Source organism: Protopterus annectens, chromosome 1.part0 (assembly GCF_019279795.1).
Source record: "Protopterus annectens isolate FY-2018-M chromosome 1.part0, PAN1.0, whole genome shotgun sequence".
NCBI lineage: Eukaryota > Metazoa > Chordata > Ceratodontiformes > Protopteridae > Protopterus > Protopterus annectens.
In genome coordinates this window covers 1,013,500,344-1,013,526,411 of record NC_056725.1, presented here as the reverse complement: position 1 = coordinate 1,013,526,411, position 26,068 = coordinate 1,013,500,344, and positions in this window count along the sequence as shown.

The window sequence follows — 26,068 nt, the reverse complement described above, 5'->3', positions numbered from 1 at the left end:
CATTCTGAGTTAAATGAGAACACAACAAATTACACCTACCACATAAGAAAATAATTTTTTTCAGTGAAAACCTTTTAAGATTATGTCCTAAATTACTTTGTGCTCCCTTTTCTTGCTATGCTTGTGTGAGTGTGCTGTACTGGGTTGTAATGGATTTAAGTACCATGCACCTAGTAAATGGGTAATCTGCTAGATTTAATGACACACTGTAGTGCCGACAGCAACTGCCTGCTCTGTTGTTTATATTTCTACAGTGTTAAAGAATTATGTTAAAGAATCTGAATATTTGTAGAGGCAAGATACCTATTAAAATGTCAGTAATGAGTGCTTGCACTGCAGCTGTGATCTCAGAAGCACTTAGGGTTTTACTGACTGAGTTTCATTAGTACAGAATGCATCCACAGAGAGAGGAATAGCAGGAGTGCATATTTAACAAATATTACTTTAGAGCAAATGTGAATGCACCTAACCGTTTTAGACGTATGCTAGAATACAGTCCCAATCTAGATTAGTAAAACAAGTAGGATATTACGATGTAATTAAATCACATGATGCCAGTCCAGAATGATACATTGTATCCCTCTGTTTTCTGAATGCTGTACTTGCCAGGCATGTTTCTGTATAAAGATGAAAACATCTCTGCATAATTATTAGCTCATTGTTATTTGCATCAATGGAAGTTTAAAGTTTACTTTTATTCCTGGCAATGACTCTAAGGAAACCACGGCAATGCCTAAAACAAATCCGATGTGCAAATATATACCATTTTTCATCCTACTTTTAGTTGATGTATATTTTAAAGCATTATTATCCTAATTTTATGTGATGTAAAATGTATAGTGCTATGATTCTGTACCTGGGGAATTGTACCTTATCAATCTGTTATATGTGGTCTCCCTTGGTCTTCACTGAAAAAGGACTTGTGTTCAGTCAGTCTTTCCCAGTAACCAAATGTAAAATCAATAAATAAAATTAATGTGAAGCTCAGAGGAACACTTATACACCCATAACTTACCTCTTTTAATTTATAATTAAAAATGAATAGTCCAGATAATTAAGTCTGCCTCTAAGAATCCAGCTGCCAAGAGTATTTTTTGTAATCATTGCCTATACTCCTTCAGTTTTTAAATATGATTCCTTCAGTATATTGACCAAGTCAATGGTCCATACTCCATTATAATCACACTTTGTGAAGTTTTATATAGAGATAAATTACTTCTGGCCTTAATGTTTTCATACCCTTTCATATACTCCACCTATTAATTTATTTGCCTCACTGCAAACATTAACAGTATGTATTCTGAAACTCAGATTGTCATCAGTATGTCCAATCACCATTTGTCTGAACTCATGTTGTTTCACATACAGCTCTTTGGCATCAGATGCTTGACATTTTTTTTCCAAATGCCTTGGAACATTTACTGAAATTTAAATTAAAGAATTTTCTTTTTATCAGCTGTGCACATTTTTAAAATCTTCTATATATGCAGGTTACATTTGATCATCTCCATACTTTTGGATACCAAACTGGGTTCCCTATTTCTAGGCACTTTAACTGTTACAAATCTTTGGGCCAAGACACCTACCTTGAGGCATACCACAAATGCATTGCACTTTCTTGCCAACTACCTTTTCTGCTTTAATGTGTCATATCCTGTCCTGTACCACTTTTGCTATCCTTTTCATATGATACATTTTAATGTGTTAAACATATTGTTATCTATCCCACTATAGAAAATCCTATTAAAGGCTTTGCTGAAGGTTATAAAACAAAGTACAGATGGTAAACAAGGTTAGTTACTGTGCCACTGTCCAGGAACTTGCTAAAGAAAATTGCCAAGCTTTAAGTCATGTCTTCACTCAAAATATTCCGTTCTTAGTATGCCTGACCAAAACATTACTTTACTGGTAAACACTCAAAGTATAAAACTGATAATCTCCTTTAAAAGCTCAAACATATACTTTATAGTTATCAGAGGTAAATATTTAATAGTCACAATAAAACAAAAAATACATAGTCTAAATAACCTAAGATGGATTTAACTTTATTATCTTGAAATACCAATGGCTTAAACAATCCTAGCAAGAGATCAAATCTACTGAAATATTTAAAACTGAATAAAACACAAATTGTCTTCCTTCAAGAAACTCATTTCAAAACAAATGACAATTACAAATGGAATCCTAAGGAATATATGATATTGGCGCAATCCACTTATAAGACAAAGACAAAAGGGGTAACAATTTTATGGAAAACAAGTGTGATTAACTCAGAAATCATTTACAAGTATGAAGATAAAGAAGGTCTTACAGCATTAGTAATAGTTAAATATAATAACAGAATATGGACCCTAGCCAATCGATACTGGTTCCCATGCATTGGATCAGGAGCTGTTAAAAACACTTGGATTTCATTTCCAATAATTATAAGGCAGCTTAATATTAGGAGGAGATTTTAACTGTATATTTTATATTTCTGAAACTACAAATAAAAGACTGCTGCGTATGTCTGCTATATGAAAAGATTTAAACAAGTGGGAAGAATCATTTCATCTTGTAGATACTGTCAAATGTAAAGAAGATAAATCTTTGTTGTTTTCCCATCAATATCACAGATTTGGTACCCAAACTAGAATAGATAAAATATTTGCTGCCCATGACTTACACTCTAAAATAATTAATTTCTCCATCACTCCCTTCCCCTTTTCAGACCACAATTCATTGATGCTAAAACTTCAAAATGGGTACAGACCATTAATCTTTAACTCCAGAATTCCAGCATATATAACTACAATTATAGAGTTCAAACCCTGGTTATTATCTGAATTACAGTTCTTCTTAGATATTAATTACAGCACAGAGATAAATAAAATAATGATATGGGACTCATTAAAAGCGTACATATATGGTAAAACCCTAACTTGGTATAAAAGAAAAATCAGAGAATAAGATTCTGAATTATTAGATCTACAATCCAAACTTTTGTCAGTAAAGGCTGAAAAAAATCAAAATCATTTGGAGATGAAAAAGAAAGCAGAAGTATTAATAAATGCAATGGAATTCTAACACATAAAACTAGTTTAACTTTAGAAAAACTAAAAATTAATACCTTGGCCACTTCTCCCAAATATCTACATAATTTATCCACAAGAATCAAAATACAATCAAAAGTCAATAATATTAAAAATATCTTCCATGAAAAGAAAGGGCAAAATATCTTGGATGCAGGTGACATTCTTGATGCCTATAGAAATCACTATATGGAACATTTCCAAAAAGAAAATATACATATCGATCAATTAAATCTAGATGAAAAATGTTCTAATATAAAGAAATACCAAAAAATTAAAACTAGATCTGCAAGTACCCATAACCTACAAAGAAATTACAGATACAATAAAAGAGGGTAAAAATAATAAAGCTCCAGGTATAGATGGCACAATTATGGAATATATAACCTTTTTCCTTCAAAGATACTATCCCTCTTCCATAAAACTCTACTAGAAATACAGTCACAAGCTTTAATACCACCCACTTGCAGAGATTCATTAATCCTAAAGGAAAACAAATCCCCAAACCTCTGTACCTCATATAGACCTACTGTATATCATTATTTAATAATGGCTATAAGATATTTATGACAATATTAACCAACAGAATGAAAATACCACTATCCAAAACAATAAATAATGATCAAACTGGATTTATATATCATAGAAACACACATGATAATATTAAAAGGATAATTTCACTTATAGATTATGTTAATAAAGAAAATAAAGAAGCACTCATAATTGGCTTAGACATAGAGAAAGCCTTTGATTCCCTAAACTGGACTATTTATTCAAAATTCTGGTGTTATTTGAATTTCCTCCTTCCTCTGTTCATCTACTAAAGAATATATATACAAATAATTTAGAGTATGTTAAGCTAGGTCCTTTCATCTCTGAATTTAATACATATAACAAAGGGTACTAAACAAGGATGTCCCATGTCACCAATTCTATTTGCTTTGGCTATTGAAATATTTGCAGATTCAATATGTAACAATACAAAAATCAAAGGAGTAGATGTTTATGAACAATATAATTCTAAAGTAATGCTCTTTGCTGATGACATATTATTAACGTTATCCAATACAAAAGAGACATTAGAAGAATTACATATTTTAATTGGCACATTTTACAGGACGTCAGAACTCCATTTCAATAAATCAAAATCAAAATGTTTATTTTTAAATAAAAAAAAAAAGAATTGCAGATGAAGGGGAATCACATTATAAAGAAACAAGAATCTACCTTAAAGTATCTAGGAATAGAGTTATGCAAGGATAATAATGAATTAGTCTCAAAAACCTACAATAATATCATCAATGCAATTAAAATGTCTGTGGAAAAGTGGAACAAAATAATATTAACATTTGAAGATAGACTGCAGTTAATAAAAATGGTTTTACTACCCAAGATTCTATATATAGCTTTGGCAATACAACTGTTACCAGAAAGGAATATACTCAAAGAAATAAACTCATGCCTAATAAAATTTTTATGGTTTCCCAAAAGAAACAGAATAGCTTTAAAACATCATATCAGATCATTGAAACAGGGAGGATTAAACTTTCCTGATATAGAAACATATATAAAAGCATCAATATCTAAAACAATCTCAGATTGGATAAATCCAAATTATTCTGCAAATTGGAAAGAATTAGTAACTGTAATATCAATAAATTAATTTGATTTACAAAAAAAAAAAAAAAAAATCAAATAACAGATAAAAACAATTTGCCATGGCACATATTATGAATTAGCATGCAATATGACATAACTAAGCCCACTAAAACGCGAATGATTAATTATTACATTGACTCATTTAGGAAAATTATTAATTCAAATATAGATTTAAAAATCTGGTTTGATCTTTTAACACTATTCATAGTTACAAAAAGCTATCCACATAAAATATACAGAGAAATAATTAATTCCTGGGAAGAGAAAGGATTTGTTTGTTGGTTTCAATGTATCAAAGAACTAAAAGTTCTGGATATGCAAACAACAGAAACAACATACAAAATTCCACAAGATTGGCTAACTATGTAAAGCATTCTGACGTATTTGCAAGATTTATGCAGAATGATTAGTAATTCTTCATTTAAAGAAATACCTAAACTTATGAAATGCCTATATGAAACCATATATAATGATTATGACATGGGAAATAGTATTTCGAAATTTAGCAAGATATTGATAAATTATAAAACAACTCCCAAATCCTCATAATGGAATTATATAACAAAAGGACACTCATTCCAGCTAATTGAAGAAATTAAATCAAATATTTTATTATCAATAAAACATACATCCTTTACACAATACTGGGAATTTTTTAATAGGAAATGCTTGCACAGAGCATTCTTAACTCCAGACAGAATTATTTAAATTAATTCTTCCACAAAGGGAATATGTTGAAGGTATGAGCAAATACATAATGCAGATTGGAATCACATTTTTTTCGACTGTGTTAAAATTAAGCCATTCTGGAATGGTATTAAAAACTTTTTACAAGCTTTATTTAATTAATTGTTTAACTTATCTAAAGCTATAGTATTATTAAATGTATATGAAGGTCATTTGAATGAGTCAAATATGTATCTAGTATGGACAATACTTGCAATCTCAAGAAGATGGAACACAAACACAATACCGACTTTGGAAGATCTCTACAGCTTACTGAAGACCACAGCATTGTTGGAAATTAAAATTAAAGAATTAAGGATTCATCCTAAGCCATTTATTAACAATCCATGGAAAAAAATATTATCATTGATTGACACTTTACAAACCGAACAGATACACGCTGATAACTGGGTTGTTATACCTATAAAGTAATTGTATATGTTGAGCTCTGTTATAGTGTCAGGCTGATGTAAATAGTGTACATAGTTATTTAACATGTTATATACAATTACTATGGAATTTAATTAACTATATTTGAAAAAAAAAAAAAAATGAGAAAAAATATTCAGTTCTTCTCTCAGTTTTATATGCCCCAGAGTTTTGAATCTTTTGAACTCTCTTGCTACTAATTAATATTAACGAAGGCATCCCCCAATAGGTATCATCTCATCCCTGCCTGGTGCTAAAGGGTTGCTATTGCTAACAATGATTTTACCAGCTTGATCATATTTGTGAAATAGTCTGCAGTCTGAAGTTCACCTCATATCATTTTGACTTCTGTTACTTCCATGTAGCCCATCCCTGTCCCCTCATCTTCAGGCTAATATTCAGTATATGTTCATTAACATCTATGCCAACAGTCATAAGGTAATTTTTATATTTTTTCTGAAATAATTTTTTAAAACATCTTTACTAATTTTTCACTTTTAAAACAATGACATACATACACATACATTAATAGAAAATAAAAATAACAAACCATATTAACACGTGGCATTATTTCATGCATTATTACATATAAGTTTTTCTTTTTAACAATTATCATTTACTCCAATATTACATACATTGCTCAATTCCTTCCTTCCCTTAAGCATCATTTCTTTTCCTCCTGAACATTATTCTGCATGTATTTTCCCACAAATTCCATTTATTTCTATACAATTTGTTCCTTCCCTTTTCTAAAGATTCCATCACTAGTTCTTTAATTTCTTTTATAATATTCAGTACTTTAATTGCATTTTGTTTAGATTTTGATTTCCATTTTCTAGCAATTGCTTTTCTCCTTTACATTTAGTAAGGCTTTACTATGTCTAGCAATTCAGATCCTGTGTATCATCTAGAAAGAAGCATTTCCTTAGTTACAACCATTTGCTTACCCAATTCTATGAGTACTCTACAGAGAATTTTAAAAATCTACCAACTCTGATATAATATAAATATTTAGTGCTTCAAATGGCTCTTTTCTTTATTGTAATTAAACTTACTTTTTTTCTTCAGTAATACACTTTTTTATCTCTATTTTTTTTTCACTTTAATCTTACTCCATTCAGAGTCATAACAAGGATGTTGTGAAGGGGTAATTACCCTGGGTACAAGCTGTAAGGAGGTATGATCAGCACTGTCAAAGAGATTCTGATTGGTCCCTGAAAATAGTGCACACAGTCATTTAAGGAGCCATAACCATAATTACAGTGGATAAAATGACAGTCAGTGGTTGCTGTAAGGGAGAGCAACAAATGGGCATGACTATCAACGTGTAAAGGATGCTGGTCCTGGACTGTGTTACTGTGCTGGCTGTCCATGTACCAGGTGTTATGGGTCACATTAGGTAGTTGCCAGTGGAGTAAAACTGCAGTTTAGGCATTGGGAACTGAATGCCAGTACTGTTTTTGAAGTCATGGCTTCAGTGCTGCACTGACCAGCTTTGCTTTTTTATTTTATTTATTTGCAGTTTGTTGACCAGGAAAGTCCATTGGGTCAAAAAGAGCCCTTTTTCAATGGAGGCCCAGGGAGAAAAGCTCCACATTCAATATTATAATAATGAACAGAATAAAACAAACTAAGAAAAATATTACATGATTTAAAGTAACAGAAACAGATTGACAAAGTAATAATAGTAACAAAGCATTTTGTGGTATATGCCATAACAAAGCATTCCATACATGAAATCAATAGCATTCTGCAGGTCAAGACAAACAAATGCCTACAATGTAAGATAAATTATAAGGAGGTATTAAGAAAAACATAGTAAGTGTTAGGTGTAATTTGTTAAAGAAATCTTAATAGAAAGTAGGAGTAAAATAGATAAAGCAGGGTGAGAAATGGAGTATTCCCAGTTAGATGAAAGGTAGGAATGAAGCAAAGTCTTAAAACTAGAGTGGTTCTGGATAGTACGGATGTGTGGTGGAATTGAGTTCCATTTCTGTGCTAGGGATAATGACAATGAAAGTTGCCCTGGAGTACGTGTTGGTTTGTAAACTTGAAGTACATTCTGATTTTTGGATCTGAGACATTTTCTAGGAAGGTGCAAGATGAGGATAGAAGAGAGGGAGGGACAGTTAGAGGGTTTAAAGATGAGTTTATGAACAGTAGAAAGTCGAATATAAAAGAGATAATAAGTTCAAGTCAATTTAAGGAGTGTCGGGAACTGCAGTGTTGAGAGGAGGACTTGGAGCCAGTGGCAAACTTAGAGATTTTATTGTAGCAAGATGCAAGTTTTGCCTTTAAAGAGGGTTGAAGGTTAGTAAGGAGAGGGGCTTCATACATGAGAGAGGGGTGGAGATAAGTAACAGCAAGGGTATGCTTAGTTGAAGGAGTGAGGAATTGATTGTGGTAATATAACATTCCAAGCTTCTGGTGGGTTTTCTTGATGTTAGTTAGAAGGTGAATGTCAAACTTTAGGGGTTCATCAGTAATGACACCAAGTAGCTTAGTATGAGGAACTATTTTGATGGTGGTCTTGTCTTGGCAGTATATTAAGAAGAATTTTTTTATAAATTTTAGTGTTTTTTTGATGGGGTGAATAACACAATTTTAGTTTTGGATGGAATGAGATCTAGGTGATTGTTCAACAACAAGTCTCAGTGCTGGTGAAGGCATGAGTTACATCCATAAGTGTAATGAGAGATTTAGCAGAGAAGATGACAGTAGACTCATCTGCATATTGGACAAGTTTGACATTTGGAATACATTGCTGGAAGTTATTGATAAAAATGTTAAATAGTAGAGGGCCCAGGATAGAGCTTTGGGGTACACCAGTTGGAGTATGAAGTTAAGAAGAGATACAACTTTTCCACTTGACAGCCTGTTGTCTGTTTGAGAGGTAACTGGAAAACCAATTGATGGAAGAGGGAGATAGGTTGAGAAGAGAGAGAGAGATGATAAAGAAGTAAATGATGGGAAATGGTATCAAATGGTTTAGATAAGTCTAGTAAAAGGGTAGATACAATGTTACCTGAGTCTTGAGCATGGTTGATGATATCACGAAAGGACATGGTGGTGCTGTGTCCAGGTCTAAATCCATGTTGAGTAGGGGTCAACAAATGATTGTCTATAAGGTAGGGTAGGAGTTGCAAATTAATACATTTTTCAAGAATCTTAGAGAAAGGGGAGAGAAGGGCAATTGTTTGGAAATTGGAGATGTCAGTTTTATTGCCCCCTTTGTGTAGGGGAATGATAAAGGCTTTTTTCCAAAGGATGGGTACATAAAATTCTTGAATGGAACGATTGATTAGGATGCAGATAGAAAATACTATGCCATCAGCAGCTATTTTAAGAAAGTTAAATGGAAGGTTATCTGAGGCATTCGAGCATGGTTTCAGTTTTAGTAGGATTTTTTATAGTGTTGACAGGAATGGGTTTGAGGGTCAAAGGAGGGGAGTTTTGAGTAGAAGATGCAGTGGAAGATAATACCTGGTTGGGGAAAGATGTGGTGAGCTTGGCTATAGAGTCTAAGAAGAAGGAGTTAAATTGGGCAGCAATAAAGTGATCAGGAGAGTTAGGATCTGGGCAAGGGTTGTCATTTCTATCAGGAGTGAGAAGGGCAGTGATACTGCTACAACAATTTTGGGGATTAGATTTGTGACTGTTTTGTTTTTGTTTTGTTTTGCTTGTTTACAGACTTGTGAAATAAATACTGAGAATGACAACTACAGGACAGCAGGTCCTGTGAATGTTACAAAAAAATGTAAAATTAGGTGACTGCCTACAAGAGCAGCTTGACAACATAAATAATTTATATAAGCGCATGTCCTCCCTGTGTCCATGCGGGTTTCCTAAAGGTGGTCTGGTTTCCTTTCACATTCTAAAGACATGCAGCAGATGGATTGGGTACTCTGAATTGGCCCTAGGTGTGAATGTGTGTGTGGGTGTGGTATGGATGAACTACTGTGGCAGAGATAGCCATGCAGTGGTGGAAACCTTGGCTCTAGATGACTGTCACTGCTGAAGTGAAACCCCGACCGCATGTGAATAAAATGGGAAAAGGGGTTGAGGATGGTTGGATAGATTGATTGTTGGGTTACAATAGGTAGTAAAAGTAGGAATAAGTAGTGAAAAAGAGTGTAATGCACAGAACAGACTGTGAGAAGTTAACCTGATTTTTGGACTTTGGGAAGAATGCAGTACTTTAGGAATTTGAACCCATCACATTATGGTATATAATAAGATAGGGACCATTCATTGAATATTGTAGGTATGGATAAAATCTATGCTGGCACATGACTTCATTAATCCCATAACTGGAAGTCCAATGTGACTAATTTTTAGAGCAGTCTTGAAGGCTTACTTCTATGAGATAAACATTTATTTCTAGAGAAGTTTTTTCCATAATTTTCTGTCTTATATAAGATATTGAGAGATGTCAAATGTATTCTTTATTTTTGGGAATGCTAAAAGCCTTTCCTCACAGGATTGAAAGAGCTCATCAGTTTCAGAAGCAGTAAAGTTTGTAGACAAATTTCAGCTGCCTGAATCCTGTCTGATTACAAAAACATCAGTGTTCAATGGTGGACTTTGCTTTGCTGTCCAGCAGCAAGTATAGCTCTTCTATTATAAGCCTTGTTTAGATCCACTAGATGGGTGGGTTGTAGCCCAGTTTGCATGTGATTAGTGTAAAAGAGCAAAGTAGTAGGTATGTGTTGGCTGTAGCTTTCCTGGCATGGTGTGGGAAATTGAAAATTAGTTTAAAGTCAGGAAAATTTCTGATTAGTTCTGGTTATAATACAAGCTACCTATTTTTCACAACATAATCAGTATAAAAAAAATAAAAATAGCCAATTAAAATACCAGGACAAGCTAGAGCAAGTCCTGAAACTTGTAAACAGAATGGTAGAAAGAAATGAGCTTAGATAAACAACGTCCAAAATGGTCATTTTTCAGAATATTCCCTTTTCTCTGAGGTATGGCAATCTCTAAGTTAGTACATATACAGTGGGGTTGTGAGGGCTTGCCTCCTGCGAAGAAGAAAGAGAAGTTTAAAGGAGAAGAATGATGTTTGGACTTTTATTCTGCATGTTGGCACTCAGCAGACAAAAGCTTATATATCAAATCTAATAAAACAGTCTGGAGAATGCAGACAGGCAGTCATGATGAGATGATTTTTTAAAGACAGTGGAACACACATAAGACATTATTTTTATAGTGGAACCATTGTTCTCTTCATTGCTGATCTGAATAAAAGAAGGACGGGGTTGGAAAATGACCAAGTTTCAATAGCTGGTCTTTATTTTTTTTCTAAACATAAAAATATTTGTTACTCAAGGGAAAAAAGGACTTCTGTAGTGTTACAGATGCAACTTAGTCAAAGATCACCCACAACTGATCTGCATGAACCATTGTTTTATTTATTTGTTAACCTAACCATGTAAGCCCGCTGGACACAAGGGTTAACCTCAGGGGTAACTCCCAGCATTGTCTGGTTGAATGACTTGCTTAATTACACCACAGACAAAAATGAGGTGGAAGGAATCAAATCCTGTCCCTTGTCTACAGGGAACAATGTATTACCAGCTGAGAACCTTAACCCTCTGTGCTAAATGTCAGACTAAGACTAATGGACTTGACTCACTTTTCATGCAACAGTGTAATTCTGTTTATGACACTAAGGAAGCAGCACTGAAGTAAGAGGATTGTCTAATGATGGCTTGAAAAGTTTGGCTAGTTATGGATCTTTATTTCATGGCTGAAAATGGAAAAGTTAACACTGTGCATGTTTCTAGCTCAGCTCTGTCACACGGGTGTGGGGTACTCTGACTACAATAATATTATCTAAATAAGCAAGGGCACAATCTCCTGCCCCTTCTAGGATATGATCTACCAGCCTCTGGAAAGTTGCTGGGGCATTTTCCATCCCAAAGGGCATATTTGTGAACTCAGACAAGCCAAAAGGAGTCACAAAGGCTGACCTCTCTATAGCACTGGGAACCAAGGGCACCTGCCAGTAACCCTTGGTAAGATCAATGGTGGTAAGATACTTAGCCCCTCCCAGCTGCTCTAGGGCTTCATCTGTCCTATGCATGGGGTAAGCATCTGATATTGTGTGACTATTTAATTTCCTGTAGTCCACACAGAACCTTTTGCTGCCATCCTTCTTTGGCACCAGCACCACTGGGGAGGCCCAGGGTTTGTTGTACTCCTGAATTACCCCTAGTTCCAATATTTCCTGTACCCCCTCCCTCAGAGTCTGTTTGACTCTCTCTCAGACATACTATAAGGGGCCTGCTTTAGAGGCCTTTGGGGTCCTGTATCCACCTGGTGCTGCACCATAGGTTCATAGGTAGGTACTAGGCTATCAGCCCTAGGGCCTATACAAGCCTAGCCATAATGATTCCCTGACTATTGCTTCCCACAAATATTTACTTTCTAGCAGGGTTACTGATGTGATCCCCGGGGTGAAGTTCCTATCTCCCATCCAATCGTCAAGGTTCCTCTTGAAGAGGGCCATTGAAGCACTCTGCCTGACATATATGGGCAGCATATTCCAGAGTATGGGAAGTCTCTGGGTCAGGAACCTATCCCTCCAGCATGTTCTATTCATCGTGATGACAAGGTTAAGATCCCAAGAGCATGTGGCTTGGAGGGCTTGGGATTTCTTTCAGTGTAGCATGTCCAACAACTCTGAGTTTGACATGACCTTGTATGTTAGGCAGAGATCACCTCTGAGTAGACAATATGCGACAGAGTATAGCTGGAGTTTCTTTAGACGGTCAGCATAAGGCATCTGCTTTAGGCCTATGATTCTTTTTGTGAGGTATTTCTGCGGCCTTTCTAGTTGTTGCAGATGCCTTTTGAGGTAGATACCAAACGGGGCATTGTATTCTATAATGGGTCTAATGACAGATTAGTACAGAGGGACAATGACCTCCTTTTTATGAAAAGCCCTTAGTGATAAGGTGTGCCATATAGAAGGATTTTCTAACTGTTGTGGCTATGTGGTTATTAAAGGTGAGACCACTGTCCACCTGTGTCCCTAGGTCTCTTGTCCCACTTTTGGTGTTTAGTGTACCGCCACCTATGTGGTAGTTCACAGGTACATGTTTTTTCCCAAATGCGACAACTATACATTTTTTGGCATTTAGCTTGAGCCCATAGCTCTGGCACCAGGCATCTGTTTCAGAAAGGCTCTTTTGTAGTATAGCCACATCATTTGGAGATTCATTAATGGCTCCCAGCTTACAGTCATCTGTGAACTTTGTAAGCCAGAGTCCTTTAGTGTTGGCCTGTACTTCAGAGAAGTAGATGCCAAGCAAGAGTGGTCCTAGGACAGAACCCTGTGGTACACCACTTGTCACTTGTCTGGAGCTGTATTTGGAATCAGCTACTTTTACAGTGTGTGTTCTGTCAGTAAACCAGTTTGCAACCCATCGAGTGATGTAGGGATTAATGCCCAGCTTAGTAAGTTTATCTATGATTCCAGAGTGGGGATAGTGTCAAATGCCTTGGCAAGGTCCAAGTAGGTTGTGTGAACCACCTTACCCTAGTCCATAGCTCTGGAGACTGATTTGAAGAAGTTAATCAGGTTCAGGAGGTAAAATTGGCCCTTCATGAACCCAAACTGGGTGGGGTCCAGTGTTTGAAATTTGCCAATATCTTTGTTTATAAGTTCCATGATAATACATTCCATGGCCTTGCAGATCAGGGTCATTAGACTGATGGGATGGTAGTTCCCAAAATCCAAAGTGGATCCCCCTTGTGGAGTTGGATGACTGTAGCTGTGCCCCACTCTGTGGGCATGAAGTCTGAGGTGAGGCTATAACTAAACTTGACACATAGGTGAGGTGCCAGTTCATTTTATAGTCCATGCAGTACACAGCCTGAGATGTCATCTGGTCCCATGGATGCTGTATTCTTGGATTTGGAGAGTGCGTTTTTTACCTGAGTGGCCGTGATTACTGCAATTTGGCATTCTTTCCATGGGCCCTTTAGGAGGTGAGGTGGGGGTGAAGTTGGCACTGAATCTATCTGCCAGGCTATTGGCAATATCCTTGGGATCAGTATATCTAGTGCCATTCTGCTGTAGCTCAGAGCAGATCTGAGTATTGCCATTTAACTGCTTGACATAGCTATAGAATGCCTTGTGGTTGTCTTTGTAATCTTTGGCAATTTTGTTTTCGTAACTAACTTTGGAAAATTTTGTGAGAGATCTCAGATTTCTATTGAGGCTGGTGAGGGAGTTTTTGAATCCTGGGTTCTTCCTCTTTTCTGAAACAGTTTCTTCCTTCTGTTGTGCTTGTTTATGGCAGGGGACCACCAGAATGGCTTCCTTTTTTTAGAGGACAACATCTTGGTTCTATTTGGGATGGCTCGGTCCATGCATGAGTGAATATGCTCATACAGCACCTTAGTGTAGGATTCAGCAGTTAAACTTCCAGTTCTCATCTGCATGGGTGTCATGAAGTTTGTTACTTCTGACTTGAGAAGCATGAAGTTGGCTTTGGAGAAGTTTTTTACAGACGTTTCCTTAAAGGGAGGTGGGGGTAGGATGTGAATGTCAAGGGTGATTAGCTTATGGTCTGATCTGGCCAACGAGGGGGTGACCACTGATGTGGAGCATCAATCTCCCATGTTGGTAACAACCAGGTTTAGAATATGGGTACCCCTGGTGGGACTATGAATTAGTTGCTCTAGGGTGTTGGAATTTATGAATTTCAAGAACCATTGAGCAAAGGTGTTGGGTAGTTTTCCCAGTTAATGGCAGGGCAGTTGAAATCACCTAGTATTAGGGTGTGTGTTTGTATCTTAATATTTTCCAGTATGTTTAGAAAGGTAGGTGCACTCTGATTTCCCAGTGAACATGTCCCCAAACTCCTGTAACACTGCTCAGATTTATTGAACATGGGTAGGAGATAGCTGCTGGGACATTGCTACCCCTTCCACTGAGGTGTCAGTATGAGCCTCAGTAAGGAGATCAGTCACCAGATGTCCCTCAGAATCCTCCTACAATTCACTGCAAATACTCAGCACAAGGGCCTCCCTAGCATGGAAAGGTTTCATCATGCTAGCACAGTAGAATCTGTGCTCCTGTCTCCTGCCTAGCAGTTTTACCATGCAGTTAACATAATTGACCTTCCTTACCACCTTGTAGGGTCCCTCCCAAGCTGCCTGCTAGTTGTGTCTGACAGGAATGAGAACCATTACCTGCTGCCCTACAGCATACTCTCTAGCTTGAGCATTCCTGTCGTACCAGACCTTTTTCTGCTGTTGGGCTTCTGCCAGGTTCTCCTGGGCCAAGCCCATGAGTTCCCTGACCCTTGTCCTAAGGGTTAGGACATATGCCACAGCAGACTCCTTGTGGGATTCACAGTCACCCTCCCATTCATCTCAAATTAAATCTAAAGGCCCTCTCACTCTATGCCCATACAGCAATTCAAAGGGTGTAAAACCTATGGATTCCTGGGGAACCTCTCTGTAAGCAAACAACAGATGGGGAAAATATTTTTCCCACTCCCTCTTAAACTGGTCTGAAAATTCTCGCAGCATGGACTTGACTGTAGACTTTAACCTCTCAACAAGACCATTAGTCTGTGGATGGTAGGGGTGGTCTTTAGGTGCTTCACCCCACAGCACTTCCACAGACAAGCCAGCAAGTCTGACATGAAATTGGCACCTCTGTCAGTCAGTATTTCTGTTGTAAAACCCTTTTGAAAATCTCTAACAAAGCATTTGCCACCTTTTCTGCCTCAGTGGAGGACAGAGCCACTGCCTCAGGGTATCTGGTAGCATAATCTTCTATCACTAGGATATAGTTTTTCCCTGTGGAGCTTGGGGTACTCAGAGGCCCCGCAATATCCACAGCTACCCTCTGAAATGATTTTTCAATCACAGGCATAGGCATCAAAGGAGCTTTCACATTGTCTTCTGCCTTGCCTATCTTTTGGCACTGCTCACAGGTCCTGCAGTACCCTATTACATCTCTGTTAATTCCAGGCCAATAGAAGTTCTGCATAATACGTCTCTTTGTATGTTTTATGCCCATATGACCTGCAAAGGGCATATCATGGGCTCTGGTTAGAAGGGCCAGATGGTAGGCTCTGGGCACTACCAACTGCTGTATTCTCTCACCTTCTAGCCCTGCCTCAGGGATCCACTTTCTATACAGTAACCCTTTGTCCCAGTATACAGATTCCCCCTTCCCGTGAGAATCAGTTACCTCACTAGCTACCTGCCTCAGGCCTTGTAATGTAGAATCTGAGAGTTGAGCCTGTCTCAACTCTCTCTTTGTAACCCTTCCCAGCTCCCCTTCCACAGGAAGTCTGGCATTCTCTGACAGTGGTACCTCACTGTCAGCTTGGGTACTACGACTCACCTCTGCCTGTGCAGTCACTTTGTCCAAGGGAACATCAGAACCCACAAGCAGCTGTGGCTCACCTTCTGTCTCACTGCTACAGGGTAGCTCCCTCCCTGAAAGTTTGAGTCCTGAATCCTACACTAAGGCACTGTACGAGCACATCCACTTGTGCATGAATCATGTCATCCCAAATAGAACCAAGACGCTCTCCTCCAAAAAAAGGAAGCCAATCTGGTGGTCCCCTGCCATAAACAAACTTTACAACAAAAGGAAGATACTGATGCAGTAAAGAGGAAAATCCCAGGATGCAAAAAACTCCCTTATCAGCCTCAATAAGCAGATGAGATCCCTCATAAAATCCTCCAAAGCTAGTTACAAAAATAAAATTGCCAAAGATTCCAAAGACAACCACAAGGCATTCTCTAGCTATATCAAGAATCTAAATGGCAATGCTCAGATCAGCTGTGAGCTGCAACAGAATGGCATTAAATATACTGATCAAAAGGATATTGCCAATAGCTTGGCAGATTGATTCAGTGCCAACTTCACCCCCCTTTCACCCCCTAAAGGGCCCATCTCAATACCGAGAGATTGCCAAATTCCAGTAATGATGGCCACACAGGTAAAAACCGCACTCTCCAAAGCTAAGAAAACAGCATCCATGGGACCAGATGACATCCTGGGCTGTGTACTACATGAACTACAAAATGAACTGGCACCTCACCTAAGTGTCATGTTTAATCATAGCCTCACCTCAGGCTTCATGCCCACTGACTGGTGCACAGCTACAGTTATCCCACTCCATGAGGGGGCGATCCAACTTGGATCCTGGAAATTACTGCCCCATCAGTCTGACAAGCCTGATCTGCAAGGCCATGGAACGTTTTATCATGGAACTTATAAACAAAGACATTGGCAACCTTCAAACACTGGACCCCATCCAATTTGGGTTCGTGAAGGGTCGATCTTGTATCCTGAACCTGATTGACTTTTTCAAATCAGTCTCCAGAGCTGTGGATGAGGGTAAAGCGGTTCACACAGCCTATCTGGACCTTGCCACGGCCTTCAACATCATCCCCCACTCTGGAATCATAGATAAGCTTACTAAGCTGGGCATTAATCCTTACATCACTCGATGGGTTGCCAACTGGCTTACTGAATGAACCCACACTGTAAAAGTAGCCGACTCCAAATCCAGCTCCAGACAAGTGACAAGTGGAGTACTTCAGGGTTCAGTCCTGGGACTGCTCATGTTTGGCATCTACTTCTCTGAAGTGCAGGCCAACACTAAGGGACTCTGGCTAACAAAGTTCACAGATGACTGCAAACTGGGAGCTATTATTGAATTCCCAAATGATGTGGATATTATACAAAAAGGCCTATACAGAAATAGATGCTTGGTGCCAGAGCCATGTGCTCAAGCTCAATGCCAAGAAATGTATAGTTATCCTCTTTGGGAAAAAAAACATGTACCCATGAATTATCACATAGGTGGCAGTACACTAAACACCAAAAGTGTGATAAGAGACTTAGGAACACAGGTGGACTGTGGTCTTACCTTCGATAACCACATCACCACAACAGTCAGGAAATCCTTCTATATGGCACACCTCATCACAAAGGGCTTTTCATCCAGAAAAATGGAGGTCATTGCCCCACTGTACTCATCCCTCATTAGACCCATTATAGAATACAATGCACTGTTTGGTATGTACCTCTCAAGACATCTGCAACAACTGGAAAGGCCACAGAAATATCTCACTAAAAGAATCACAGGCCTAAAGCAGATGCCCTACGCTGACCATCTAAACAACCATCAGCTATACTTTGTCGCATATCACCTACTCAAAGGCGATATCTGCTTAACATACAAGGCCATGTCAAACCCAGAGCTTTTGGACATGCTACACTTAAAGAAATCCCAGTCCCTTAGAGCCACATACTCCAGGGATCCAAACCTTGTTATCACAATGAACAAAACATGCTGGAGGGATAGGTTCCTCACCCAGAGACGCTCCAGACTCTGGAATAGACTGCCCATACATGTCAAGCAGAGTACCTATTTGGTCCTCTTCAAAAGGAGCCCTGACGATTAGATGGGAGATAGGAAATTCACCCTGGGGATCACGTCAGTCATCCTGCTAGTCAGGGGTCCAGGGAAGTAAATATTGTGGAAAGAAATAGCCATGGAATTATTATGGTGAGGCTTGTATAGGCCCTAGGGCCGATAGCCTAGTACCAACTTATGATCCTATGAACCTATAAGTAACTACCTCACCAGTCCTGGCTACAAGTATGAGGTCTGTATGGGTCTCCCCAGGCTACCAGACCCACGTGCTTGTCTCCAAGCTTGACTGCATGTAACTGCATGAACACATTATACTGCATTATCAAAATCATTCCCTATCAGGACATCTGCAGAGATATCTTTAAACACACCTACTTGCTGGCTTTCTTTTCCACCATCCTAGTCAAAGATATTTGGAATGGGGTCCCTCCTAAAGCTCTGACTGGAGTAGACTGCCCAGGCAAGTAGTACTCCTATGTAACCATTGCAAGCCTTACAACAGTTATGTCAGAGGCTGTGTCTGTCTTAGCAATGATCTTTTTGCCCTTCACTAAGATAATATTTAACATCTTGTGTTAGATTGGTACCCTTCTTGTCTCAAGACAACATACTGTTGGCATTTTGTCATTCTCCTTTACTGTCTCTCCACCTTGCGTCCATGTACATCTGTGTGCAAGATGGCCCCTCTGGTTGCATTTAAAACATTTAACACTAGATCCTGGATGTGTACCTGGATCAGTGGCTTCTGCTGCTACTGGCAGATTCTGTTGGGGGAGTCTGGGCTGCCCACCATGGGAAGGCTGGCACAGGTTGACTAGCTATGACCACTTCTGCCCAGACTATAAGGTAGTACCAACTGCCACCAACCACTCTTATCAGCTACTAATAAGGCCTTACTGTTACTGTTATCCAATTGGTAAGTGTGACTAAGACTTAAAGGCTATTTAGGAGTGGCTTGTGCAGTATCATCAAATACATATGCAAGTACTCTAAGAGCTTAAATATTTGTAAGTAAACCAGCCAAAATTAAAAAGGTTGAAAATACTTAATAATAAATAATAAAAGCACAAGAGAATACTTATTAACTCAACACAGTGACAGCAGTGTTCCGAAATCACAGGAAATACTTTAAAATAACATAGCAGGACAGTCTCACATAAAACAGAAAACATCTAACTAATCTTGCTATATTCCTATCTATCTCCAAGAGAAACTAGATTCTAAATAACTTACTTACAGAGCAAGGCAACATGCTGGTGAGATGATATGTTTAGGTTCAAAAACAAATACAAAATGCACTCTCTTTCTCTCTGAAATAGTTATTAAATTGATAATACACATTACTGCTGAATCATTTCAGATTACATCATTCTTGCCACCTCTGCTTAAGTTTCCCAGGCTAGGAGGAACTTAACATTTAACATATTTATTTTAAGAATACTTCTCTTTGAAGCTTGCCTGAAGCTGGATGTCATACAATTACCTTGGAAACCTGTAATTACCTCTGTTTCCAGACAATAGAAAGAAGCCCCAGTGCAGACATTATGTCTTCTAGCTGAGATAACACAGTCATAAAATTCTTTACTTATTTTCTCAGAGTTTGCAAGTTAACTCTGTATGTCCCAATTTCTACCATGAAAACATACATTTGCATTGACATATAGTTTATACACATTTCTGCTGTTTTCCAGCAGGGTGAACAGTGGTTACAATCTTGAAGCTCAGTACAGAACATATAGTTTAATCATAACATATACTTCTCTTACATTTGTACAACAAGCCTACAAATCCTATTAATATTTACAAATGGCATAGGATTATTTATAAAATTCTTTGCAGCTTTGCTGGCAGCCTACACACCAGTAGTAAAAGAAATGGGGAACATGAGCTTGTTGATCCCAAGCTGGTGATAGCAGACCTTATAAGTGTGTGTGTGTGTGTGTGTGTGTGTGTGTGTGTGTGTGTGTGTGTGTGTGTGTGTGTGAATTCAGTGATAGACTAACATTCCATCCTAGATTGCTTCCATTCTTGTTACTCTAGCCAGAACTTTCATGCAACATTAAATAGAATAAAATGAGAATCAGAAAATGAATGGAAGAATTAATTGTTTGAAAAATAAATAAAACGTCAGTTTGGTTTCTTTTGTTGATGATAGACCTTGGCACTAAGTTGTGTATTGCAGAGACATGAAATACTCTTCTATGCATTTTAGTGAGGATAGAATCAAAACTTCAAACGTGACACCAAATTCGTTGAAGATATAAAAAGCTGTTGCGTCTCATACTCAGAACAACTTATTTATGAATGTAAGAGATCTCCATGGATATGTATTAAAAGTGCACAGTTCTTCTGAATCAGTAGTTCCAGGCTAAGACTGAGATTTTCTTTTCAGTGTCATCTGATGAGTGACATATTTCTACTTGCTGCACACTAAACTGCATTCACTAAAGCATATCTTATTACAACTGCATTACTGAAAAAACAATGGTAATGGACAGTACAACAAGTAAACTATATGAAAGAAAGCATATACGTTCACACTGAATGACTTAATATTTCATATAGTACAGGAAACACTGATGAATATATATGCTTCTCTTGGCACATTTTTGTATTACTGGAGAAAGTGGTAAGTGGGATGTGAAAGCTTGTCAGAAGTATTATGCTTTATAAAAATATTAAATTCTTCAGCTTTCAGTCTCATGACTTCATTGTTTCTTGTTGACTACTCCCACCTTAATGTGTTGATTTTTTTAGCTGAAGAATAACAAAGGGAATTATATAGCAGGCATACACAATGAAAAAGTAAACATCAGACTACAATTGAAAGCGATCTTGCAATTAAAGTATCTTATTAACTTGAGATGGAAAAGCCAGTATAACTGGATAAAATGCTTTATTTTCTATTAAGATGCCAGCAACACTTCTGCCTTTAATAGGTGAATCATTTGACAACAAGAAGTACTGAAGGCATTAAAGTGGGCATATATAATCCATATCTGTCAAAGTAGGAGGCATAATTTGATAAGCAGAAGCAAGCCTGACAGACATGTTTATGGTCATTCTGCAAAGAATGAGTATGGAATGCAGAACTTCTTCGAGAAAACAGGATCCACCTTAGCCTGGATTCATAAATGTAAATCTATTAGATTGAAGTGGACGATTTTTTATGTGTCATTAAATTGTACAGTATATGTGTGTGTGTGTGTGTGTGTGTGTGTGTGTGTGTGTGTGTGTGTGTGTGTGTGTGTGTGTGTGTGTCTGTGTTTGCATGCACTGGAGGAAGGGGTAGAGTGCTTTTTCCTCTTTTACTAGATTTGTGAAGAAGATGACAATCTAAATCTTGAAAAAAAGGCAGTATCACAATCTAGAAAATGTCTTTATGGGCTCTATGGCATGATATAAGAAAGGGTTATTAAGTGAGGCTTGTCAAGAAAGAAAGAAATAATGAATAGTACGTTGCTCCAGGGACAAGTCTTACATGCAATGCAAGGGGTTTCATTAGTGGTATTTCAGAGTTGCTGGTGTTTCTATCTGCATGTGGAAACAATGCATACAGTAGATAGAACAGTGTGGGAAACTTAATGGGGTACAGTGAAACTACTGCAATGGATACAGAATAAAAGCATGGTTTAAGATATTTAAGAGTAGTTATATATAGGATGTTGGTACAGGACTGAAGGTGAAAGTGGATGTGGTGATATGTGGCTGTTGGGCAGGGAAGGGATTAGATGGCGAGTAAAATCCTTAGTTAGAGATGCTATCTATATATATATATATATATATATATATATATATATGCTATAAAATAAAAGTTGAACTGTATTGCAGTTTTGAGTGATGAGTTATCTGGAGATGGTTTTGGGTTGAATTTTTGGTGAGGATGTAAGAATTCTTTAATGGATGTCATGTCCACATTTTTTGAGTTGTGTTTAGTATTATTCCTAAAGTAATTATAGTATATTTCTGTCTTCATTTATTTGCTTTTTAGTCCACCTCTGAAGCATTCTGTAGTTTTCAAAATATTGGGGTGTTTTATATTTTTGCAATTCTTTCCAATTTTTTTTTCTCTATCCTGCATTAGCATTCTACTCTTTTTGAATAGTCAAATTGCATTATTTGTTTTCAGTCTCTGAAATAATCCCACCAAGACACTAATATCCTACAAAAAGGACTTACATAGACATATACAAAGACATGGCTTAAAAGTCAATGTCAAGAAGTGTGTATTAGTACCCTTTGGGAAGTCAGCTACCCTAGGAAATTACCTCATCGATAACACACCCCTAAGAGTAGTAGTTAGAGATTTGGGTGTGCGTATAGATAGTACTCTGGCTTTCAACCAACATGTGTCTAAGGTAGTAAGGAAATCATTCCATTCTACTCAATGTATAAGCAAGGGCATGGCATCTAGGTCCAAAGGTGTCATTGTTCTTCTGTCTTTGGCTCACATTGTATCTGACTAGGCACATGCAACAAATGAAATGACCACAGAGTTTCCTCACAAACAGAATGCAGGCCATAAGCAGCATGTTTGTGCAGATCACCTCAAAGCCCTACCACTGTACTCTGTTTCCCACATATTGAAGCCTGGCATGCAAGGCATCTATGAATCCATCTCTGACAGACCTTTTGCATATCTCCAAAATGAATATAATCAGAATTACTCAAGCTAGTGATTTAAGCTTTGCTTGTCACATAAATAGGACACACTAGAGAGAGGTATGGGTCTCAGAGAATTCACTTTCTCTGAGACAGGTGTCCCATCCATGTGAAGCAGAGATCTTCCCTAACCCAATTCAATAGAAGACTGGCCAGTGGATGGGAAACTGAAAATGTATCTCGGTATTAGCACCTAAATCTCTAATGGACAGAGGCAGCCTATAAATCTCACCCTAGTTTACTTCAACCCCTTAAAGTAATCTCTAAAGCATATAAAGAGTGGGCCTTATAAAGGCACCAGTGGTTGTTAGCCTAGTATATACCTATGAATCTATTTCTTCACACCAGCTAATGATGAGTTGTAAACCCTGACTATGGACGTGTTCATGTACGCAATATATATTCATTACCTCCACAATCCACTGCTTGATATTAACTATCAGGTGCCAATGCAGTTAAAAACTGAAATATAACTTAAAGTGTCACATGCACATGGAATATAAAAAAAAGCAGTGAAATGATTTGCATTTGCAGCAAGCAACAAAAGTGGTTGGCATTTTCCTTATCAGTTGCCACTGTTCAGTGACATGAACATTTACAATAGGTTTGAAATACAAGTGTAGCCTATTTATAATTTTGTTACAGGCACGCCTAATGTGTTGAAAATGAAATATCCGTGTGTGTGTGGGGGGAGTGCGTGTGTGTGCATGCATGTGTGTACGTATGCGTGTGTGTGTGTTAGCATCTATGTATCTGTGTGTCTGTATGTATATGTGTGTGTGTGCGTGTGTGTGTGTGTGTGTGTGTGTGTGTGTGTGTGTGTGTGTGGGTGTATATTTGTATGTGATGTTTCTGTGGAGAATGTTAGATGACACAATAAAAATGACAATTTCATCCATCAAATGAAACTGTAACAAGAAGCTATCTAGCATTTCCACAGTAAATAAAAGATGACAAAACCTGACATGGTAGCTAATACAAATACAACAATTTCATCCATAAAATGAAACTAAAAGATGACATATCAAGTATTTCAGTTTTGCAAAACCCACACGCTAAAGGGTGAGAACAGAACCACTATACTCATTAAAAGTGTCCAACAAATAAAGGTACTTAAAGATTTTAAATGTTGTATTATAGATGATTGTGTACAGCACTATTGTGAACATATGACATCTGCTATTAAACAACAATATAAATGGTGCACAATGGGTTATAATATGTTGCTCACCTTACCCACATCCAGAGCTGCATGAGCTTGGCTTGGGGGCACTAAAAGTAAATTTTATCTTTTTAAGTTTTTTCTCTTTACTAACAGCTTTTTCTGACAATGTGACTGACAGTTGAGGTTTTCTGAATGACTAACTGCGTTACATTGATTGGCACAAAAATTATTTCAAAATGATGGACTATCAAGTAGAAAGCAAATCTTATTGTACTGACTGTGGGACATGAGATAACTTAGTGAATTACAAAACATTTAATAAATAGCAATAAAGCATGAATACATAAAGCAGATGTCAAATATAAAATGCTGTCACAAAAAAATGGTTGAGGGGTTTATTTGTTACTTGTCAAATGATTGTTGTTTTCCTAGAAATCACTGTCAGTGCAGTTTCTAAATGTGTGCATCTTGTAATTCCTTTCTTTTGGGAGATCTCTCAGTTCTTTGTTTTTGAACAGCAAGTGAGTTTGTATATATAAATTCAAGGAGGGTGTGTGTATGTGTGTGTTGTGTGTGTATGTGTGTGGGGATTGCTTCTCCTGCAAAAAAGTTACATCTGAATTTCTTTGCTGGGTTGATTTACTGTCCAGTAGTGCTTGGCCAGTTTGTTCCTCACTCAGTTGCAACTTGATGAGTCACAGTGCAATGTATTAAAAGATGGATAAGTAGGGGAACTAAGATGGCTGCCGTCCTGTAAGCAGTGCTAGACCACAGCTTAGCAATTCACCTAATGTTTTTCTAACAGCAAGCACTGAGATAAATACCTTCTTAATCAATATCGAGGAAGATCATAAATAAAAATAATACCTTTGCATCGGGAAAAGCAATAAACTCCGGGGAAACCAAGAATCCAGAGGATTGAAGCAGATAAGACAAGCTCTCTGTGCCACATGTGCCTCTCCGGACATAACTGGTGCTAGGCCAACACAGCTCTGGAACAAAATAGAAGAACAAATAATAAATATACCACAAGAAGCACAGAGAAAATGCCACAGGAAGCAGAGCAAATGGAAAGCCAAACCACTAAAGCAAAATTCTCAACAATAGCATCCCCTGAAAAGGACATTACGTCTAAAAGAGCCAGAACTAATAAATCACAGGAGGCCAACAAATCTGCAACTAAAAATAAGACAGAATCTTCCAACCTAGATGAGTTATGAGCAGCACTCCAGCCTATACAAGCTTCAATACAAGATCTTTCTATCCAGCTTCAAACATTTGGAAACTCTATAGAAAAGATTCTTACAAGGATGGACAAAATGGAAACAAAAATATTTGACCAGGATGATAAGATAGAGACTGTGCAAAAAGAAACCACTTCTAACACAAAATCTATACAAGAGCTACACATGAAAATAATAGACCTAGAAGCCAGATCGAGACGTAATAACATTGTCATAAGGGGCATCCTTGAATCCATTGAGCATAACAAGATTCCAGAATGCTTAACTGCAATCTTCATACTTTTTCTAGGTAATGATTTAGAAGCTAAACAAATTACGATCGAAAGAGCCCATAGAGCCTTGAGGTCTTCTCCGGTACAAAGCAAGCCAAGAATCACTTATGCCAAAATACTTAATTTTCAACATGTAACTAAACTACTACTAGCGGCTAAAAGTAAAAAATATGTAGACTGGAATGGCACAAAAATATCTCTGTCACAAAGTTTAACCTCCTCAGATAAAACTTCAAAGACAAAAACTGGCTCCATTCTGCGCATTTCTTATTAACAGACATGTAAAATTCCAGATGAAATATCCTAATACATTGGCTTTCACATTCCAAGGAAACAAATATTCACTTAACAATAACACCAAAGCCGCCGCTACCTTCCTGAGAATCTTTAAAGTTAATCCGGAGTTGTAACCAAG